This window comes from Salminus brasiliensis, chromosome 7 (genome assembly GCF_030463535.1).
Source record: "Salminus brasiliensis chromosome 7, fSalBra1.hap2, whole genome shotgun sequence".
Classification (NCBI taxonomy): domain Eukaryota; kingdom Metazoa; phylum Chordata; class Actinopteri; order Characiformes; family Bryconidae; genus Salminus; species Salminus brasiliensis.
In genome coordinates, this window is record NC_132884.1 from 19,482,393 (window position 1) to 19,490,834 (window position 8,442).

Genomic DNA, 8,442 nt, shown 5'->3' on the forward strand with positions numbered 1-8,442 from the left:
AAGTAACTGCTCACTCCAGGACAAGCCCAGATAGATGTGTTGTCAGTGCAGCAAGTATTTTCTCACAGGCGCTACTTGCATGAATCCACCAGCCAAGACGAGAACTACAATCACCAGTAGTTCATTCCTTTAACAGAAACATCTCAGTGCAGAGAAAGCCGCGCAGACAAGACAACACACAAATTGTGTGCTATGGCATTCTGCTCTATGCCTTTAACAAACCACCAAGCTGTGCAATGAAAATGCCCTGACTTTTTGAATACTTTTTTTTTAACACGATTTTGCAGCAAAGGCTCTAAAACCTTTATATATCCATATGTCTTGACATAATCTGCTTTGCACAGTGAAGATAAATAAAAAGATGAGAAAAGGAATTACGAACGGATGTTAAATTGCTGGGATTTTAATATACTACACAGACTTGGTGTTTTTTCTGGATGTGTCTAAATGATTACCTAGGTCAAATGTCATCTACATAGAAATCCAGCAATACTAGCAGCTCATCTCCCAACACAACACTGTTGCTCTTGAAACACAACTCATCACATGACTTGTATATTATACAAAATGACTTGTATATTATAATGATCTGACTGTTGTTCTACCGCGGACAGAAGGTGATTGTCTAAGGTTTTATCAAGAATGTGATTATTGCCTAAAGGTACCTGTAAAACATTCAACAGTGGAAATAAACTGCAGTTGTGGTTCGACAATTTAGAATTGTTCTTTGTAGTACGATTGAGGCTTAAATGATGCTGAAAGCATGCTCTAATTTATACTGCTTCAGCTTGCTTAGACGTTACAATGGCAGTTTTACCACTGGTACATTCATTTGACACACAATGGAAATTCAGATGAAGCATTTAAGCATTTCTTGTTATTATCAAATAAAAAAAAAACACATTTAAATAGATAAAACGAGCACAATTTTATAATGCAATTTTTTAATAAAGAGCCGCGTGTTTGGGGTTTACATTTGATGACATCATCGTATATAAACGAGAGGTGATAAAGGAGGGGCGCTGCGCTTGAATACTGCAATTGTGACGTCTGCAGCTCAGCGGAATGATGGAACTGGAGGAGTTCGGAGCGGAGCTCACAATACTTGCACACCAGCTCAAAGAGACAGGTGTTTGGGGTGCGGATCTCACAGCAGGTGGAGCAGAAGGTGAGCTTCCTATAGGGGGAGCTGGAGCATCTTCTGAGGCTGAAAGACTTGGCGGAAGCTCGCTGTGCGGCCCTTCAGAAGCGTGTATGGAAGGTCTCAGCAGCCCTGGTGGTGACTGAGAGGGACCTGGAACTCTACAGGGTCCCAACACAGCCGGACGTGGAAATTGAGACCATCACTCTCAAGGTGAAGAATGCCCTGGAGCGGCTGGGAGAAGAAGGGCTGGCTGATGGAGACCCAGAGAATGACGTGAACTTCTGTAAGGACGATGGCCCCATAGAGGAGCTTAAGTGAACTTAGGCCACCTGGATTTCGTGGAGACCCAGGCAGAACGTCCAGAAACCGCCACCCCTGTGAAATGGTGGAATAAACCAAAAAAACTGTTTTGCAGAGTTCAGGAAGGAAGGCTTTGCCATTGTTCCAATCAAAATAAGAGAAAGAGAGAATCGCCAGATTGAAAAGGAAATTAGGGAGAAGTTGGAAGTGAAAGAGAGATGGAAGAGGGCTCAGGAGGAAAAAGAAGAGTACATTAAATGGGTTCAGGCGAGATACGCCGAAAAGAAGCGGAGGGCCGTGGAAAGGCTGGCAGAAATGGAGGAGGCGCAGGGATGCTGCGCGTGGTTCTACCATTTAAGGGCCAGGATAGTTCGGCGTGCCCAAAGGAAAGAAGCCAGCAAGGAGCAGAAGGCTGAGGAGACGCCGCAGCGAAAAGAGCGTGAAAGAGCAGAAAAGCTGGAGGACAAAAAGAGGGACTGCGAACTGATCCAGAAAGTGTGGAGATTAAAGCAAGAACATTCGTGGGATCAGGCGATTCCTCAGATAGAAGCAGATTAGAAGAGGGTCTTCAACGTCCTACCAGAGCCGGGGGAGGGCATCGGTTAAACAGGCAGTGAAGTGGAGAGCAGCGAGGAAAGAAAAACATAAAATAGAAAAGAAAAAATATGAACATGAAGTTTATGATCTTTGTAGAAATGACATTTACATGCATGAATCAAACTGCATTTATAACTAATCTGATCAATAAAATAAGTAAAAAGTAGCTCTATGAAGCCTATTTGTTAAATACAAGTAGTTGATTAAATCAACACACTTACCAATGACGTAGGACATGTCCCAGAATCCTTAAAAACAGCACAACAACAATCCATCACAAGAGTTTCAGCCTATGGAGAAAATAGCATTTATATACATTTGGTTTTGAACATATCTTTTTATCTTGATGTTTTAACTTGGCATGTGGAATGTCATTTATTACTCTTACAATATGTTAAAAACAAAAAGCATTACAAATGACAATTTTACATTAAAATTAATTTACATTTGAATCACGTCAACATGGTTATCAGAACTGCATATGCTAGCTATATGAACTCTATATGCTGTATGAAGAAACTGTTCTCTTCTAAAACATTTAGTTTCTGATTACAATGATGAACTGTGACCTTCTGCTGCTAAACGTGGAAATATGATGTTTTGGGAATATTCAGCTTACTTTAGCAAGAGTGTTTGTGCAGTGCATTTAATAAAACACTCCTGTGCCTCTCAAATCAGGACTAAATCTAGACTCAAAGGTGCTTTTGACTGACACAGTACCATTACCACAAACTGATGCTGTGTGGCCAAAGGTTTGTGGACGCCTGGTGCAATTTTGTTAGTTCAATTTGCATTCATTTGAGCAGATCAGACAGTTAGACAGCGCTAGCTAGCGACCTTTTAGCTATGCTTAGTGCTCCCATATACTTACCAGAAATATCAAGCATATACGTGGATTCATAAAGACAAACAAAATAAACTATCCTACAGTGTAACTGTGCAATAACAAAGTCTTCTCATATACGCTAACACTACCTCCCAGAAGCAAGATGTGTGTGTAAAATGTCTGCAAGCTGTGCTTGCACATGCGCAGTTATGTCTTAACCACCAAAAAAAATATCTAATTCAGATGAAGCAATTTTTATTTGTTAATTTTATTTATTTGTTTTTTATTTATTTGTTTTTTGTTAATTTTATTTGTTTGTTTTTGTGTTCATTTTATTATTTTTTTGTTTATTGTATTTATTTGTATTTATAAGCATTACTGCATTTACCCACTGCTGCACATTTCTACAGTAAGAAATGTCTGAAACTCATACCATGAATACATCAGGTACTGTTCAAGAATTTATGGGTGTGAATTCATAACAGTTTGACTTTTCAAAATCTTGTCTACCCAATACTAAATTGACACTTTACAAAAGTTTGCTATCCCATTACTCCACATTCCTACAGTAAGAAATGTCTGAAACTCCTACCATGAATACATCAGACACTGATGATTTTGTGGAGTGATTTGATCATTTTGTTTAGTTTATTGAATTGTAAATTTATCCATCTTTATCATTTAGCTATGAAATGATATGAGCACAAGAAAGTCTTATTATGAGTAGGTAGGAAAGTGATGTTAAAATACAGTGGATTTAACTGAAAGAAGATTATTTTATGTTTAATATCAGAGATGATCTGAATTTCCACCGTTTCAGACTGACCTTCATATATACATATATTCTCATCACTAGAGTGACACTGACTGACTGACATGGTGGTGGTTTGTTAGAGTTTGTTGTGCTGATTTGATTGGATCAGAAACAGCAGAGTGGACACAGTGTTTAAAACTGCTGTGTCTGATCCACTTGTACCACCAGCACCACACACACACACACACACACACACACACACACACACACACACACACTCTACCACCATGTCTGCGTCACTGCAGCGGCCAGTTGGTGTCTCTATTCCTTCATGTCGACTCCCCAGCTTTGACCAACAGAAGCCTATTCTGGCCGGCATCACAGTGGAGGTTATGAGGGGACCTCGGGCCATAGTTTCAGCGTCTTACTGGTTTTCTTTCCTTTTCTCCTTTTGTTTGTTTGTTTTCACACAATGTTGATAAATACGGACTGTTGTGTGGAGAAGCCTGGAGACGTATTCCAGTAGCACTGTTCTAAATGTTCCACAAAAGCAGAGCCAGAAATACTTACTTGTTTTGATTTCCTAACATAACACACTCTAACACATTTTAGGAATGGCCAAAATGACAAAATACGCTTTGGGGCCCCTCTGTATGAGTGGTACAAGAATACTTACTCTAAAGGGTTCCCTAATTCCCACAATGCAGTCCCAGGCACTGGAAGGTAAAGGCTGCAGAGGGCTTTGGTCACCATGGCATAAAGATCTGCATTCCCAATAGCCCATGCAGATACACCAGTGCAACGTCGTACATCTTCCTCAGCTGAACAGATAAAAGACAAGGTTATACTACCATAGTACAGATCCTTACACACAGCTACAGGGCTAGCTAGAAGGGTTCTGAGAAAGGAAAGGAAACCACACTTTATCACCACAGCAGTACAGTGGAATTTCACCTTGCCACCAATCCGTGGCAGTGAGCATACACTCACAAGTGAACAGGGCAGCAACTAGGGATGTTCCGATAAGATCCATTGACTCAGGATCAGGAACTGATCCAGGCATTTTTATTAGATCAAGTATCAGCTTCCAATCAAGTTCCAATCCTATCCATCTCTCTGTGAGCAAAACAAAACAGAGCTTTATTTTACATTATAAGTACAGAGACGTTTCCACTTAGCAGCCAAAACAAACCTTAAAGTTGGCTTCTAATTCTAACTCTCCACTCCACCATGCAGATTTAAAACGATCATCCATTTATTGAAGATAAAGAATTATTCACCAGTTACTATTTGAGGAGCCGAGGAGTATTATTAAGGACTTCACCAACCAGTGGCGGTTCTAGGGGGGTGCCGAGAGGGGCCCAGTGCCCCTCCTATAACACATTTGGACCCCCCTACAGCCCCCCTAAATTAGGCGTGTCTCTCCTCAACTCTGTGAACACACGGCGACAAAGATAAGCAAGGTAAGTAAAATGTAAAAGAAAACTGTTGAAAAATGTGGAAACTGTTAATGTAATATATACTGCTTTAGGTGTGTGTGTGTGTTCACGACCACAGATGGGTCAAATGCGGAGGATACATTTATCTGTACATTTTTTAATTAGGATAAAGAGCTCATTCACATAAACATTACAATGTGCAATATCTCCCATTCTCATGTGCAATCGAGGGTCAATGTGTGTCAATTGTTTTGACTGTTATTATTTATATTGTATATATAATCTTAAGTGTGTGTCTTGCTATCCCTATCTTTTTGCTGCTGTGACACTGTGAATTTCCCCACTGTGGGACTAATAAAGGATGATCTTATCCTGTCTTACAATGTTTTTCAGAATGTGTTGCATATCAAGTCATTTATATATACGAAGAGATGTGTTTGAGGTTCAGCCAAACTGATACTTTATTAATCCCGAAGAAAATGAAGGCAAAGCTAACGCAGCAATCCCCTCGTAGTGGTGGCTCGACACTGTTGTATTTATTTTCAAAAAGAGGAAAAATGATATTTCACACTTCTTCCAAAAAAAGAAAGACTTGTGCAGAAGGTCAGATAGAGCCAAATGAACATGATAAGACTGAATATAAAAACTGAGTCTAAACTGTAGAAATAAAAATGAAAGCTAGAAAGTAATCAACCCCTCTAACATAACCACTGGCCCTAGACTGCCCCCCCCCCTTAAAATGGTCTAGAACCGCCACTGCCACCCACGCAAGCCACTGCCCAGTGGCATGAAGTATAGAAACATGAAGACCAGAACCAGCCAAGACAGCTTCTATCCCCGAGCAATTCGGCTCCTGAACAGACAGCAGCGCAGTGTATCAGTCACAAGTTCACAAGTTATCTCACCTGTCTCTTCACACCTCCACCACATACAAACACATGCTGCACCCTGCACTTTGTGGATGGGCCCTTTTCACATTTCTGGGTTCTCACTTCTGTCAGTGTCTATCAGCAAATACCTGCTAACAGACATTAACAGAAGTGAGTGAGCAGTTAAAATAACTGCTACACCAGTTAAGATCAAAAAAGAAGCTCATAAAGCCAACTCAAGCATCATAATAAGAGTAAAAAATAGATATTTCTTATCACATCAATTACATCTTTACCATCTGATACAGTGTCTTAGGCTCCTAAGTGTTAGCGAAAGCTCTATAGCAGGGGTGTCAAACTCATTTTCACAGAGGGCCACATCACCATAATGGTTGCCCTCAAAGGGCCAGATGTAACTGTAAGACAGTATAAATGTAACTAAATGCAACCAAATGTAATGTAGAATAAATATTAGTACTCCTTAATGTTAAATAACTCTGAATTTATTACTTATTCAACTTATAAATATTTGAATAGATGAAAAATATGTTTGCTTGTTACTCTGTTAACATAACATAAATCCTGTTAATTTGTCAGGTTAAGAAACTCGTATTACTCCATCAATCAACGATCAAACTATCCAAATGAATAAAGAAAAATATTATCAAACACAAGTTATGACATTAACTAACTCAAAACTTTGTCACAATTGAAAGGGGCAGAATAACAATACAACCAACAACTATGAGCTGCTAAGAACATGTGTGACAGATGTGGCATTTTACAAAACACAAATGGCTGCACACACCCTTGCAGAGGTCATACATACACTTAATGACAGACACAAATGAGGCTGAGATGCTCTGACAAACAGGAAAGTGGGCAAGATTGTCCTGCTTCACCTGGCACATCCATAGATCAAGTTTACGCTGGAAAGCGGTGATCATGTCGGACATCTGCGTGATGACTTGTTTGCGTCCCTGAAGCTTCTGATTCAGTTGGGCAAGATGTTCGGTAATGTCGCACAACACCGCAAAGTCACACAGGCAGTTTGGAACTGACAGATCGGACATGGGTTTTCCTTTACCCTGCATGAAAAGAGCAATGCCTTCCCTAAGCTCAAAAAATCATTTGTGGACTTTGCCCCTACTCAGCCACCGCACCTCCGTATGGTACGGCACGTCTCCGTGCTCCGAGCCCATCTCCTGCAAGAACAGCTGGACTGACGGTGATTCAGGCCACGCGCCCGAATGAAGTTCACTGTGTTCATGACGGTGGTTACTATATCATCCATCCCCAGCACCTTCCCACACAAAGCCTCTTGATGGATAATGCAATGATAAGTTATAAGGTGCGCGTGACAGTTACTCTTCTGCATTTTCTCTTTCATTAGTCCAACCAAGCCCAATTTTCCTCCACACATTGCAGGTGCGCCGTCTGTGGTTAATCCAACCAAATTTTCCCAGGGCAATGCATTTTTATTTAAGGACTTCTGCACCGCATCGAAAATGTCCCATCCCGTTGTGGTCCCATGCATGGCAGCTATATCCAACAGCTCCTCAGTGACAGAGAGGTCCGACTTCACGCCTCTAATGAAAATGGATAGCTGCGCTGTATCCGTGCTATCTGTGCTTTCATGAAGCGCTAATGAAAAGGTTTGGTAGTTGCGCCTCTCTGCGGCCAGCTGTGTTGCCAGGTTTCCTGCGAGTTCCTTAATTCGCTCCGCGATGGTGTTTCTTGATAAACTGACATTTTTAAATGTCTGTATCTGGTCGGGACTCACCTGCTCACAGACCTTCAGCATACACTGCTTCAAAAATGCACCCTCTGAAAAAGACTTAGACGCGCGAGCGATTTCTTCAGCTACAATAAAGCTAGCTTTCACTGCTGCGTCGTTTTGGGCCGTAGCTCTTGTGAACATATTCTGCTGCGATCGCAATTTGCCTTTTAATTCTTGTACAATTTGTTGCTTTTTTGAAGGCTAACTTTGGCATACTTAGCTCCGTGTTTGGGATCAAAGTGCCGACGTAAATTGTACTCCTTGACAACTGCCACCATCTCATAACACAAAAGACATACCGTTTTTTCTCCTTGAAGCACAAACATGTATTCGCTTCCCATCCCTCTTGAAACGGTCTTCCATCGGCATCAGTTTTTCTTTTCCTGGACATTTTGGGATCACATTTGTAGCTAATTGTAGCTGTAATTCCACTTGTTGAAAAAAGCATAATCTGCATGCATTGTGGGGACATGTAGTTTAAGGTCAATGCACGCTTTAGAATTAGTCTAAAAGCATGCATTGACAATAAACTCCATTTCCCACAATTCATGCCAATTATGTTACCCGTGAAGCGACAGCATTAAGCAGATCTTTTAAGATCTTGCGGGCCACAACAAATGACACGGCGGGCCACATTTGGCCCGCGGGCCTTTAGTTTGACACGTGATCTAAGGGGAAACATTAATTACCAAAAGCTAAACTAAACAGATAAGTTTTCAGACTAGTTAAAGAT

The 8,442-nt window shown here is 40.9% G+C and overlaps 1 pseudogene; it reads right to left on the reverse strand.

Moving 5' to 3' along the window:
- Positions 1-2,012: 2,012 nt before the first annotated feature.
- Positions 2,013-8,050, reverse strand: LOC140559659 (general transcription factor II-I repeat domain-containing protein 2-like; annotated as a pseudogene).
- Positions 8,051-8,442: the final 392 nt, after the last annotated feature.